This window comes from Quercus robur, chromosome 1, assembly GCF_932294415.1.
Source record: "Quercus robur chromosome 1, dhQueRobu3.1, whole genome shotgun sequence".
Taxonomy (NCBI): domain Eukaryota; kingdom Viridiplantae; phylum Streptophyta; class Magnoliopsida; order Fagales; family Fagaceae; genus Quercus; species Quercus robur.
The window spans coordinates 30059377-30074921 of NC_065534.1; the positions used below are offsets into that span (position 1 = coordinate 30059377).

General features: G+C 35.7%; 1 protein-coding gene and 1 long non-coding RNA gene across 3 annotated transcripts in view; one reads left to right on the forward strand and one right to left on the reverse strand.

Annotated features, from left to right (window-relative positions):
• The window catches only part of LOC126728952 (L-type lectin-domain containing receptor kinase SIT2-like), a 111965-nt gene that overhangs the window by 11780 nt on the left and 84640 nt on the right, over positions 1 to 15545 (reverse strand). The window lies entirely within an intron of this gene.
• The window catches only part of LOC126729095 (uncharacterized), an 82237-nt gene that overhangs the window by 5895 nt on the left and 60797 nt on the right, over positions 1 to 15545 (forward strand). The window lies entirely within an intron of this gene.

A 15545-nucleotide genomic window follows, 5' to 3' on the forward strand; every position in this document is an offset into this window, starting at 1 on the left:
TACACAAGGGAATCTTGTTAGTCCGCCTCCTTCTCTATTTCTATCTGCTAGTATGAATTCTATATATTGCGTCAATTGGACAATTAATGTTTGGTAGAAGTCTCATCTATCAATCAGCAACAAACTTTGACCCAGCAGCTAGGAGCACTCATGTTAGCTGCCACTATTGACTCTAAGCAACATCTAGCCTACCGTATACTACACACGAAACCTGTCTAATCCACTTAACCAATGTCATTTTAATAATATACCCTTCAAAACCCTAGGCATATAAACTTTTTTTTTTCCTTGTTGCATTCTCCCACGTCCCATAGCTGCCTCTCACTCTCAAACCTCAATCTCACCTCACCTCCCTATTTGTTTGTTTTTTTATAGTCCGGATCAACTGGATTAATACAAAAAATTGTATTTTTTTTTTTTTCTCTTTCATAAAATTTGATAAATGATATAATACAATTGACCCCTTTAATAAACAGATCATTTTAAGGTTGAGGAATTGTAATCTATTTAGTAAACGCGTCATGTTCATCCTATATAATTGAATACTCATAAGTCGACATACCACAAACCCAGCATGTGAACACGAATTGCCACCCCTACTATATGCTTTGCTATTTACATGCTTTTTGAAAATGGTCGGACTTATTTATATCCTGTATTGCTGTCATTCTCAAAACAGTGGAGTATTTCTCATTTTTATCATAATCAGTGCTCTATTTTTCATCTTAGTTGTTGTCGTCTGCACTCTTGATTTCTTGTAGTAAAGTAGAAATTTTAGTACTGTACCTGCAAATTTCTCATTTCCAATAGGTTTATCAGTTTTGTTATGACTATTTAGCACATGCGTGCATATGCATTACACGTGTGAAAATAAACAAATACTCAGAGAGAGAGAGAGAGAGAGAGAGAGAGAGAGAGAGAGAGAGAGAGAGAGAGAGAGAGAGAGAGAGAGAGAGAGAGAGAGAGACCATTCTTCTAAGTCTCAAGGATGCTTGAATACCTAAGGAAAATAATCCTTCAAGGTATGCCATTGTAATGAATACGTTCAGAGAATATGCAAGTTTAGAGGTTGGGTTCCTATTAAATAAAGTTTTTTTCTTATAAATAAATAATTAAATAAAAAGAAAGAAAAATTTTTAAGATACTATTCTTCAACTCCTTTCTATGCCCTTATTAGTGTATCACGCAAATCAAATTTAGTATCATGCAAATCACATTTATACTTTAGTATTTTCTCCAAAAAAAAAAATATTTAGACTTTAGTACATGTTAGTATCCTTTAATAACTTTATCTTATATATCTCAAAAAAAAAAAATTATCCTTTATTAACTAAAATTAAGAAACATCGTTTCTCAAAAAAAAAAATTAAGAAACATTAATTGTTGTTGATTTTAGTCCAATCAAAGAATTCTCTTAAGTATATTTTAGTTCCTATATATATATATATATATATATATATATCCCATTTATGGTCCACAATAAAATAAAATTAAGTAGAGAAAAAATGTAGTCACTACAGGCTTTCTATTGCAGATGTAAGCCATTTGGCCATACCACGTAAAGGCTTGTTTTGCTCTCCTTCTAAATCTAAAACTTTTTATTATTTTTATTTTATTTTAACATGGTACCAAATTCACTTTTCTGTGTTCTTCACAAGATTTCAAGCATTTCACCGCCAACCATCACTCGATTTAGGTGTTAATCACATTTGATCATCATTGTCTAGACATTCTTTTTCTTAGAATAGAGAATTTTTCTACACTATTTTTTTCACATAAATTTCAATTTTGTGCTCTATTTTCCTACTTGAGGCTCCAAAGTCTCACAACTTGGCCCATTTGCACTCAAACTATGTGAAATTGGTCAACTCAATCACATGCTTTGTCACAATGTCATCTTCTGCCAATATTCCTTAAGCCACCAATGTAGTCATCCTCCGGCCATAGCAACCACTCTTTGGTCACTGGTGCAATCGTTCTTAGGCTCTTGCAGTTCTCTTCTAGCATTCATCCATCGCCATTTATTGCCATCGCCAACATTTTGCATAATTTATTATACATTGTGCCTGGCCCATTCTACATTCAATATGGTCAATCATGGTCATTTTTAGGGCATCTTCACAAGCTTACATTTCAAATTCAAGTCATCATTATGCTTCTACCTTGAGTTTGAAGGGGATGCAATGTATCATGCATATCACATTTAGCACATGTTAATATCCTTGATTGACTAAAAATCAAGAAACATTAATTGTCCTTGATTTTAATCCAATCAAGAGATTCTCCCAAGGCCACTTTAGCTCCTATATATACCTTTCTTAGGGTTCACAATTTAGAATAGTAATAATAGCCACCAAGGATTTTTTTAATGTGAACGTATGTCATCAAGCCAAATCACATAAACCCTTGTTTCCGCTCTCTCCTTCTCTTTATAAAACTTTTTTTTTTCTTTTTATTTTAACAGCCCTTACATGACTACAACTCATTATAACCATACAGACATTTTTTTGTGCAAGCAAATAATAATTTTCATCAAGGTAGTCGATACCGTACTGGTATCGGCTGGTATGTACCGTACCAGTACATATACCGGTATCGAAACACCAACGTTTCGTACCTGTTTAAATATCGGCTAGTAAAAAGTTTTTTTTTTTTTTTTTTTAGTTTTGTAATTTTTGAATTTTTGTAAGGGTAGAATGGTAATTTACTTGCATTAACTTATTAGTATTATTTATTTTCTTAGCATGCAATGAATAATTAAGCTTTCTATTTTTTATATTGTGTGTGTGTGTTTTTTTTTTCTTTTGATTGATGTTAAAGTCTAAAACCATGAATAATTTGTTTTGAATTGAGATAATATTTTATGATAAATTTTTATATTTATTATAATATATATTTATAAATATAAAAAATAATGGTAAACCCGAAACGGTACACCGGTATTGACTGGTACCAAAATATATCATTCCACTGGTCAAACTGGTACAGTCTCCGGTACGAGATTGACTCCCTTGATTTTCATACATAGTGATTATTGGCTGTAGGTTGTCAGTATATTAAAAGTTTTGGATGAGCCACCCAATTTAACAAAAAATTAAAATAAAATAAACGAAGAAGATTGAACTAGTTTCTGCAATACACAACATAAATATTGATCTATAAACTATAAAGCTTGTAACAATGAAATTAATTTTATTGTTATACTAAGCTTCAGTAGACTACTACCTACCTAATATCAATTTCAAAATTAAGAGAAAGAAACAGTATAAATCATATTCTTCGCAAGTTCCTTTCCCCTCCCCCCCCCCCCCCCTTCTCTACACAACCCAAGCAGCAATCTCTAAGCTTTTTGTCTGTCACTGGTTAATTTGATCAATATGTGTAATGGCATAACAAATTTTACAATATTTTTCAAACGTGTTAAGATAATTGATTATGATTGATCTATAATAAAAGTGATGTCAACGGTGGTTCCAATTAAAGTGATATTGCACCAATCACAATCTACCTACTCAACAAATTGTGTAAAAAAAAAAAAAAAAGTGAAATTTGTTGTGTATATAGTATTGATGTAATTGTTGGGTGCACATGCACCATAGTCTAGCCCACTTAGACTTCTATTGCAAGGGGAAATAGGTGAAGTGGTCTACATGAATAAAACCTCTATTCCTAATGTAATTAGGAGAGTGGCAGGAGCTTTTATATAAAGCTTGGGACGTATGTTTCACATATATATATAGACATAGTGAAAAGAAGAAAAGAAGTGTGCCGCACAGTGAAAAAAAAGGTGGGTGCTGCATAGTGAAAAAGAAAAGAAAAAGGATTGTCGCCTTTGAGAAAGATAACTTGTGTGCCTGAGAGCAAAGAAAAATAAGAGATTTTTTTTTCTTTAGCCGTGAGGCATACACAAGAATTATTGTAATTGATTTGATAATAGTGAAATTATTCGGAGTTTGTCCCATGGTTTTTTCCTTTAGAGAGAAAGAGTTTTCCACGTAAATATTTGTGTTCTTGTGTGTGATTGCTATTTTGGATTGCCAATATTTGTGATAATATTATTTGGGACCCAACAAGTGGTATCAAAGCTAAGGTTAGAGTGGAAGCAATGGCCGGAGAAGAAGGCAAGGGTTTAGGAATTGAGAAATTTGATGGAATAGACTTTGCGTATTGGAGGATGCAGATTGAAGATTATCTCTATGGGAATAAATTGCATCTACCTCTTGTAGGGACAAAACCTAAATCTATGAAGGATGAAGACTAGAACCTTTTTGATATTTAGGTATTGGGAGTTATTTGATTAACTCTGTCAAGATCAATTGCGCACAATGTTGTGAAAGAAAACACCACAGTGGATTTGATGAAGGCTTTGTCTAGCATGTATGAAAAGCCGTCGGCTAACAACAAGGGGTATCTGATGAAGAAGTTATTTAATCTGAAGAAGGCAGAAAGCACTTCTGTAGCGCAACATTTGAATGAGTTCAGTACAATCACAAATCATTTATCCACAGTGGGAATTGAATTTGATGATGAGGTTCGTGCATTGATACTTTTGGCTTCTTTACCAAACAGTTGGGAAGCCATGAGAATGGTGGTGATTAATTATGCAGGGAAAAGCAAACTCAAATATGATGATATTCGAGATTTTATTTTAAGTGAAGAGGTTCGCAGGAGAGATGCAAATATAGACAATGCACAAGATCAAGCTTTTGTCACGGAGAACAAGAGTAGAGGTAGAAGCAGAAGACCTAATGATTGGAAATTCAATGGTAGGTCACAATCAAGAGATAGATCTCAGTTCAAGGAAACTAGAGAATACTTCCATTGTGGGAAAAAGGGTCACTTAAGAAGAGATTGTTGGCATTGGAATAAGGAACAAAATAAAGGAAAATATGAAAAAAAATGATAGTGAGAAAAATACTACAGCTGTTGCGATTAATGAGGATGTTATGGTGCTCTCTATTGAAGAACAAAAGTGTGAGCATGTTGCTAACAATGATGTTGAGTGGGTTGTTGATTCTGCAGCCCCCCACCATATTATCCCTACGAAAGGGTTGTTTACCACATACAAAGCAGGAGACTTTGGTACAGTGAAAATGGGTAATTCTAGTTACTCAAAAATTGTGGGAATTGGTGATGTGTGCATTGAAACTAGTGTTGGTAGCACTATGATGTTGAAGGATGTGCGACATGTTCTAGATTTAAGGATGAATGTGTTTTCTACATTGGCCATGGATCAAGTAGGTTATTGTAACTACCTTGGTAATGGAAGGTGGAAACTTACTAAGGGGCCATTGTTTGTTACAAGAGGACATGCATGTTGCGGTTTGTACAAGACTCATGTGAAGACCTGTAAGAAGAAGTTCAATGAGATTAAAAATTTTGAGAAAACTCCAAAGATGGTGAAATTCTCATTGCCTAATAGTGCTTCAGAAGAGGAAGTGGTAGATGATGAAGAATATGAAGATGCTAAGGCTACATGGGATGACGATGAAGTGAAAGATCCTAGAGGGCTTGAGCAGGGAGAGCAATATCCTCCACTAGAGATTGCTGAACCTCATGAGAAGAGGACTACTGGAGAACATCAAACTGTTAGCTTTGAGAATAATTGGGCTTTTGATGAGGGGGAGCCAAGAGATTGGATTAAGGATATCCAAGATGAGATTAATTATTTGAGAATGAAAGGGATTGACATTGATGAGGTGTTCTCAATATTGGTGAAGATAATGAAGAAGATCAAGCCTTGTGTTGGCTTAACTAAAAATTGAATTGAAGAGATAGAATGAAGATCTCCTCCCATTGGTGGGTTGGAAGGGGAGATTGTTGGGTGCACATGCACCATAGTCCAGCCCACTTAGATTTCTATTGCAAGTGGTCTACATGAATAAAACTTCTATTCCTAATGTAATTCGGAGAGTGGCAGGCGGTGGCAGGAGCTTTTATATAAAGCTTGGGACGTGTGTTTCACATATATATATATATGGAGAGAGAGAGAGAGAGAGAGAGAGAGAGAGAGAGAGAGATAGTGAAAAGAAGAAAAGAAGTGTGCCGCACAATTAAAAAAAGGGTGGGTGCCGCATAGTGAAAAAGAAAAGAAAAAGGATTGTTGTCTTTGAGAAAGATAATTTGTGTGTGTGAGAGTAAAGAAAAATAAGAGAGATTTTTTTCTTTAGCCATGAGGCATACACAAGAATTATTCTAATTGATTTGATAATAGTGAAATTATTCGGAGTTTGTCCCGTGGTTTTTCCCTTCAAAGAGAAAGGGTTTTCCACGTAAATATTTGTGTTCTTGTGTGTGATTGCTATTTTGGATTGCTAATATTTGTGATAATATTATTTGGGACCTAACAGTAATTTGATCCCAAGCATTGATCCATGATCTAATCTACCCATAGTATGAAATGCTAGTAATTCAATTACCACTTTTGAGGATTGAATCAATGGTAGGAAGGAAGGCATAGAACCCTTGCCAAATGCTGAAAGAATTGGCAATAAGATCTTAGATGCTTGAACACTTGTAAAGTTACTAAAATAAGCATTGCCATTGTGGTAATTCCGGCATATCAGCATTGCTATCCATAAAATTGCATCGCTTGTCTCATGCTAGGCCTAGCTACTGGCATTTTTCAAGTCCAATGCCCTTTCCTCCACCACATAGTTACCTTCCAATCTAGCATCAGGTATAGCTCCTTTTCTGTGCACCTCTCTCCCATTCAATACATGCTTTATCAACAAAAAAAGAAGTTAATTACTATTTTTCTTTTTTATGTTCTCCTTTCTTATGGTTTTTTTGTTTATTCTTTCTTACAACTCTACTTTGGGTTGATTAGTTTTAATGTTTTTGATAGTTCTTCTTTAGGTTGATGCATTTTGCTGTTGTGTTTCTTAATTCCTCATCACAAATCCTCTCTCTCCCTCTTATAACTTTAGTTTGATTTTAGTTTGGGTTATATTTACTTATTTTGGATTTGGGGATTTGAGATCAAAATAATAAATTTAAAGCTTAGAAAATTCAGTTGTGCGGAAGAAAATCTAGGAAAACATAACCGAGTATGACTCAAGTTAGAAATATATGACATATGTAAGGGAAAAAAAAAAAATATATATATATATATATATATATAAACCAAAAAAAAAAAAAAAAAAAAAAACCCAGAATATGCAAAGAAAGAGTGACTAAGATAAAAATAGTGGAATAAGAGATCTAAGGTTCAATCCTCTGCATATACTAAAAACTTATTAGTATCTTAGTCAAATGATAAAAGCACAATCAAGGGCGGAGCCACGTTGGGGCTAGGGGGGGGGGGGGGGGGTCATGGCTTCCCCTAGCCTTTTGAATTCTCCATTAGAGCTAGTAAAAGAAAATTTATAAATTACTAAAATTACATGTAAATTTATTTACCGACCCCTCCAAATTTTAAAATTGACTCTCAAAATTTAAAATTGGCATCTAAAATTTTTGAACTAGTCCAATAAATGTAAAATATTGTGAAAGTAATGTGAAAATATTGTGGACATAACACTTTTCAAATTAAATTGGTAAAAAAAGAATGAATCTGGTACAAAAAGCCTAACAAAAAAAAAAAAAAAAAAATCTCCATTGGCCCATTCCTCAACCCATAGCTTTCCAAATATTAGCAAAGCCCCAAATCTCCTTTTAACATATTCCAAATCCAAAAACAAAAAACAAAAAGCAAAACAAATCTATATCATACTGTTAGGTTCTAAAGACTTAGGATCTTATGTATTTAGAACTCTAATGTGTATTGTTGGCAAGCCATAATCAAAACAAAATGTTTAGTCATGTTTAGACTTGCTCAAAGTTGGTTCATTTATATAAAGTTGGATTTAAGTTGATGCAGATTTATTATAGCATTTCGGCCTGGTTCGATCGATCGAAGCTTAAGCTCGATCAATCGAAATTCAAGCAGAATGCGTTTTCTGCAGAATTGCAACTTAGCCCTAGTTTATTTAAAATGTTTAGGGTTTTGTATTTTTGCCCTAGGTGTATAAGGCAAACCCTAGCCACATTTTAGTATTGCTCATATTGCTGTTTGTGTAAATCTCTTGTGAGATCTATGAGGAGCTTTCCTTTACACAAGCTTAGGATTATCAAGAAGGAGATTCGTTCAAGAACTTGACGATCATTCAGTTGCTGCCATAAAAACTTAAAGAAACACAAGCAGGTGTCCTTGTACTTGCTGGAGAATCCAATAATGAAGAAGTCTGTGGTTTCAGAGCTTGCACGTGGTCATGTCAGTAAGTTTCTTCTGGTGGGTAGCAATAGGATGTTAGTGGTCTAAGTCTTGTTGAACAACTTCGATTCTTTCATAGTGGATTCAGGTTTACCTTGAGGATAGCTAGGTTAAATCCTCCTCAAGTTTTTACCAGTTTGGTTTCCTGGGTGATCATATCATTGTGTTATTTATATTTTCGCTGCTTTGCAAGATATGATTGTTTGATTGTGATAACCTAGATTTGGAATTTGGACTAAGTAACAACTTGGCTAATTACCTAGGTTAATCCAATTGTGTTTTTAAGGGGTCTAAAAATCATCACATACTGTGGGAAATGGAACAGTCACCTCTCGGACAAACCAACCCAAGAAGTAATTAGGCCACAAGAAAGAATTGGGCCTGACATATGTTTTGAAAGGAAGGCTCAATGGGTAATAAACCTTGAAAGGAGGAAAGCTAGGTCATCCTAAGTACCACAGAAAAAATGAGTCACACAAAAGATTAGTTCCTGTGGAGATGGTAAGGTGCCACCTTATCTGAGGTACGGTGCATAGGTGATCCACGCATGATTTCCAGGATATTCCTAGAACCACGGGAAAGTTCTGAAACATGCAAGAAGGTTAAAGATCTTTACCTCTGCATTAATGATAGGGCTCTTACCTCACCTCTGCTGCATTAAATACAGGTGAGATAGCCTGAACAGTACCAACAACCCCCAAAAGTTAGAGTTCTAGGATAAGGGAGGGGAGGAATCCAATAAAGTTGAAGGACATATCCCTGAGGCTCTGGCAGGCAACAGGACAGCTGTAGTGATAAGAACAAGGATTGTAGCTATAAAAGGAGGAGAGAAGTAAAAGAGGAAAGATCGGAAAAAAAGTGGAGAAAGAAACAGAGATAAGAAAAATCTACCAGGGAGAGAGATAGAGAGTAAAGATAACACCACGGGAACGTGAGAGTTATCTATTATAATAACTAACTTGAAGTTGTAATACATGAGTTTAGAGAGATCAATTGCTTGAGTTTCCCATTATGGAGTGTTTTTTCCCTTTTTGTTTTCTTATATGTATGTTGTTTAAATAGTACAAGTGAGAATAAGGGAGGGGAGGAATCCAATAAAGTTGAAGGACATATCCCTGAGGCTCTGGCAGGCAACAAGACAGTTGTAGTGATAAGAACAAGGATTGTAGCTATAAAAGGAGGAGAGAAGTAAAAGAGGAAAGATCGGAAAAAAAGTGGAGAAACAAACAGAGATAAGAAAAATCTACCAGGGAGAGAGATAGAGAGTAAAGATAACACCACGGGAACGTGAGAGTTATCTATTATAATAACTAACTTGAAGTTGTAATACATGAGTTTAGAGAGATCAATTGCTTGAGTTTCCCATTATGGAGTGTTTTTTCCCTTTTTGTTTTCTTATATGTATGTTGTTTAAATAGTACAAGTGAGAATAAGGGAGGGGAGGAATCCAATAAAGTTGAAGGACATATCCCTGAGGCTCTGGCAGGCAACAAGACAGCTGTAGTGATAAGAACAAGGATTGTAGCTATAAAAGGAGGAGAGAAGTAAAAGAGGAAAGATCGGAAAAAAAGTGGAGAAAAAAACAGAGATAAGAAAAATCTACCAGGGAGAGAGATAGAGAGTAAAGATAACACCACGGGAACGTGAGAGTTATCTATTATAATAACTAACTTGAAGTTGTAATACATGAGTTTAGAGAGATCAATTGCTTGAGTTTCCCATTATGGAGTGTTTTTTCCCTTTTTGTTTTCTTATATGTATGTTGTTTAAATAGTACAAGTGAGAATCTGTGCAAAACTCCTCAGGGAATATATTTTACATCCCCACACATACAATTATGTTGTGTGCATCCACGAATGTCGTTTCCTCGACTCCAGGCTCCTGCTCCAATTAATTCCAAAGGCAACCATTAGTATCTCTCTCTGTTTTTGCTATTATGTACTGTCATTCTTTTTTATTGTAAGTTATGTGTGGGGGGAAGATATAGTAAAGCTACTAGCTTTTTTTTTTTTTTTTTTTTTTTTTTTGGAAGAATACTAAGTATTTTTAACACACCCACGGTGAGAGAGGAGAAGGTTTTTTAAAGAATCTTACAGTGGAGGCATGAAAGTGCTAGAACATTGACTTGGTTCTAGTTGGCTGGGTGTGATAGAGGCTTCTTTATTGGCTCGCCCATTCCAAGCCAGGATTTGAGCTCTGAGACTTGAGCAAAAGCTACAAGCTAAATGTGTGGTTAAAAAGAAAGTAACTTTTTATGTGCTGTACAACACTTAAAAAATGTGGCGAAAGGTGAATTGATGTTTGTGTATTTTTTTATAATATATTATTATGTTATATATAAAAATGGTATGGTTGAGTTTATAACTTAAATTATATATATATATATATATATATATAAAATAATATAGAGTTGTATATACTGAGTGATGTATTTAAATTTTGTATTATTATCTTACTTCAAACTTTATTTGGTTGGTATTTCTTGATGTGTCCATTACATCTAGAGCTTGAATCTTTCTTTTCCCATTCTAACTATCAAAATTATCAACAACAAAAAAAAAAAAAAAAAACTTGAATGGCTCCTTTATAATTTATAAATGATTCGTTTTTAATTTTTATGGCATAAATTACTTGTTTGGGGTTTTCCATTTAAATTAATATATATATATATATATATATATAAATAAACTTTAAGAATTTTGTTACATTTAGCTTGGCCCCCCTACAAAAAGTTTCTGGCATCGCTACTAAACACAATCATTAGAAACGGACAACATACGTTAAAACTCTATAAAAAAAAATGTTAAAGTAATTAATAGAAAGATCCAAAAAAAAAAAAAAAAAATGTTGCATTTGGAGAGAGAAAGAGAGAGAATGATAAACAAGGGGAAATCATAAGAGAAAAAAGTTGAGTGTTGTAACACCTCTTTGACTAAATGAGTTTACTTTTTCAAAATGGCAAATCTTAATATATTATGCTCTAAAAAATTTTCATAAAAAAAATTATATCTTATATCTCATTACCAAAAAAAACAAACACATGTTCCCATGCAAGATGGGTCTATGACTAAATAATTTAAAAAATAAACATTTGATTGATTTATGGATGATGCCTTCTTAAATACTGCATAAATATGGTTTTGTAAATATACACTACGTAAATATATATATATATATATTTCATGGAGTAATTTTTTATTTAAAACCCAATCTTCTTACGTTTTTTAGATGTAAAATTAATATTTAACTCTTTTGTATTTAAATTTGCTAACATCTCTGTAAGGTTGAATTTATTCAACCATCTAATTGGCTTTATTCCGTGCCAAATTTGCTTGTAATTCAGCATTTAGTAACCCTGTATTTAGGTGGGATTGTTGTAAGGGTAGTGAGTGAGATAGTGTGAAGATTGCTCAAGAGTGTGCAAGAAAACAGAGTGTCGCGGCTGGGACTCGCGGGTGGACTCGCGGCTTCAACCCGCCAGAAGATGCACACGTGCCAAGCATGCTGGAAGATGAACAGTCATGCTAGCTGGAGCACTACAGGACAACTGGCCATACGGTTAACTCGCGACTGGATCTCGCGACTTGGTCAAGCCGCGAGCCACCCCAGTTTTGGAAAAACCTGACGTTTCGCATTCCTCTTCACTCCAGTATAAATACCCTTTTAACCCACGATTGAAAGAGAGCTTCCAGAGAGAATTTTGAGAGAGAAACCCTAAAGAAAAACCAGATTGTTTCACCCACAATCTCTACCTTAGAGTCTCATCAAAATCCCTCACTTTCTTCCTCTCCATTGTCAAATCCTTAAGAGGCATTATACCAAACCTGGTTCTCACCATTATCATCTCTGTGAGACAGACGTTTGGAGTTCTGGGAAGCAGTTAGGAAGGAGCCAATATTCATTGGTTGATGCTACGGTGTAGTAGCGGAATCCGGAAAGCTAGAAAAGAAAAAGGTTCGGCGCAACCTCGTTGGAGCAAGAAGCTTGGAGGGCTTAGGTGCATTGGGTAGATTAGGCTTGGAGGGTCTATTGCTGTCCTTGTATCCCAACTGTATTTTCTAGTGGATTGATTACCGCTTGGAGGGCGGCGGAGAGGTTTTTCGCCGAGGTCTTCGGTTTCCTCTTCGATAACATATCTGGTGTTATCGCTGTGTTTGCATCTTCCTTCCTCTCTATCTCTGCCTTTACATTATCTGCTGTGGTTTATTTTGTTGTGGCTTAGATAGTTGTTTAATCAATTCCATGTTATAGCATATGTTAAGTTTCCGCACACTAGTTGTTTAACATATTGCGTGTGTTGATTAAATTGGTTTTTGGGGGTCTAAACGTTCAAAAGTGTTTTTGTACACGTTTTTGAACTTTCAATTGGTATCAGAGCGGGTACACATCTGTTTGGTTTTATTACCATTGTGTGATCCTTGACTCCCTTTCTTTTTGAGATGGATAGGTCTTAATCCCTTAATGCACCTCCATATTTTTATGGAAGTAATTATGCGTTTTGGAAGGTTCGTATGAGAGCTTTTCTATGCTCTATTGATGAATCCGTGTGGGATGCTGTTGAGATTGGTTGGACCAAACCTGAGGCAGCCAAATCCACATGGGATAAGGCAGCACTTGCTGCATCTAATGCTAACAGTAAAGCACTAAATGCTATTTTCTGTGGTGTGTCTCCAGATGAATTTCACAGGATTTCTCACATTACCATTGCCAAAGATGCATGGGAGATTCTGGAAACAACTTATGAAGGCACGAAGAAAGTAAAAGATACCAAGTTACAAATGCTGACCACTCGGTTTGAGGAGCTCAAGATGAGTGAGGATGAGTCTTTCGACTCGTTCTATGGGAAGTTAAATGAAGTGGTTGTCAGTAAGTTTAACTTGGGGGAGAAGATGGAGGACTCTAAGATTGTAAGGAAGATCCTTCGATCATTGCCGGAAAGCTTCCGTGCTAAAGTGACAGCCATTGAAGAGAGCAAGAATCTTGACGACATCAAGGTACAGGAGCTGGTTGGATCTCTACAGACCTATGAGATGTCGCTGCCAAATCAACGGAAGGGTAAATCCCTTGCTCTAAAGACTGTTAATGAGAAGGTGGAAGATCAAGGCTCATCAGGAGAAGATATGGTGGACAAGGATGTAGCCTATCTTGTTAAAAATTTCAAGAAGTTTTTGAAATTCAAAAACAATGGAAAATTTGATGATAAGAGAAAATTCCAAAATTCTGGAAGGGAGAAGAGGGATTTCAACAGGAAAGATGGAAAAGAATCCCATTCCACACAAGGTGTCACTTGTTTTGAATGCAACGGGCATGGACACTTCAAGAAGGAATGTCCTAATTACTTGAAATCGAAAGGCAAGGTGTATGCCACAACCTTGAGTGATTCAGACTCGTCCAACTCAGAATCTGAAGAGAGCTGTGATGGAGAAGGGAACTACTCAGCTTTCATGACGATTGCTCATGTTGAGTCTTCGGATGAATTGAATTTGCTTGTTCAAGACCTTGGAGAACATAGTGAGGATGACTCACTAGGAATTGTTGAAGAATCAGAAGCTGAAGAAGAAGAAAGCACAGCTACTCTTCAAGAAAATTACAACTCACTTTTGGAGAAATCTGGTGAATACACAAGGGTGGCCAAGGCTGCTGTGAGAAAGATGAAGAAGGCTGAGGAGGACTACAAAAGTCTCCTAATCCGGTATAGGGAGGCCAAATGCGAGATTGAAACTTTGAATGGTGAGCTCTCCGAAGCTTACACTAAAGTGAGATTTCTTGAAAGTGAGGTTGTTCAAGCAAATGCAAAAATAGAGAGGGTCACCACCAAGAAGCTTGACGATGTTATATCTTCTCAAAAGAGCTTCTCAGACAAATCCGGACTGGGATATAGCGGAGGAAGTAGTTCAACTGGAAATGTCACCAAAGAAGTGAAGTTTGTCAAAGCCAAAGATCCAGTTGCAGCTGACCCTATTGGTGTGAAGCTCGAGGTGGAGGAGAAGAAGAATGTGGTGGACCAACGGATGCTGAATCATCGTAATCAGTATGTGGGCAGGTCTGAATCTCGTGCCAAGTCACGTCCTCGACCACAAAGAGGACCTAGAGGAATGTATGTGTGCCATTATTGTGGACTTCAAGGGCACACTCGACCAAATTGCCAAAAGCTGAGAGCAAAGAGCAGTGCAACTCCTCAAAGGTCAGGAGGACCCAGAATTGATAGGAGAACTTGGGCAGGGGATCAACATAGAGAGCAAAATGGAGATCCCGGAATGATGAACGTGATGAAGATGATTGGTGCATTTACCAACTGCTTGGAAAGCTTCTCACGAAGGTTTGAAAGCCCTAACTCCCGTACCCAATCCTTTAAGGAAATCACCCCAAACGCAAGTGACGTGTGGGTGAAAAGGGGGTACTCATGCATAAGCATTACAACATGTCCATGCATTAATACTTCCTATGCTTTGTGACTATGTTTGTTTGGTATGCTTGTTGTTTTTGATTTTGGTTGTTTGTTTGTGAATATTTCTTAATTGTGTTTTATCAATCTTTTTGTTTCTTGAGTCAAAAATCCAAAAATTACATAAAAATTTGAAAATCAAAAAAACTTGATTGACTTTGTTGAGTTTTTGTCTTAAAACTCGTTTTGCCTTGTACCTTTGTGCTAATGGCTTTGTGCATTTTCGAGCATTGCTTGTTTTCATGCACTCATATCACTATGGGAAAAATCTTGAAATCTATGTGATTGTTGTAAATAGATCTTCAAACTTGTCATGAATGATTAGTGAATGGTTATGTTGATCTTGAAACATGCATAGACTTGTGTCTATATCTCTTCCCACTTTTTATTTTTTTTTGCTAAAAAGAGCTCACAAAATGTAAATCTCCAAATGAAAAGAGATATTGAGCTGCAAAAGCCTGTCGCACATTCTAGTATTTGACTAGGAAAAAGGGTAAGCGACCTTATATTAAAAGTGAAATTTCTTTCAAAAAGGCCAAAGGCCTGTTCTTCAAAGAAAAATGTTGTCTATACCTCTCACAATGAGAGATGATTGCCTCAAAAGATCAAATGTTATGGCTGAAAGTGGAGCAAAATGAAAAGCTCCAAGTTATGTTATCAAGTTATGTGGGAGGTCATATATTCATATTTCTATAATTGAGATTGGTCACATGATCTAGTGCTAATTGTGTATGCCTTGGTTGAATTGATCATTGAAGCTTCACATTAGACAAAGGACTATCTCATTGTTGATATCCACACACAACACACAAGTTTTTGTTCGATAAATGCCATATTCATTTGTGT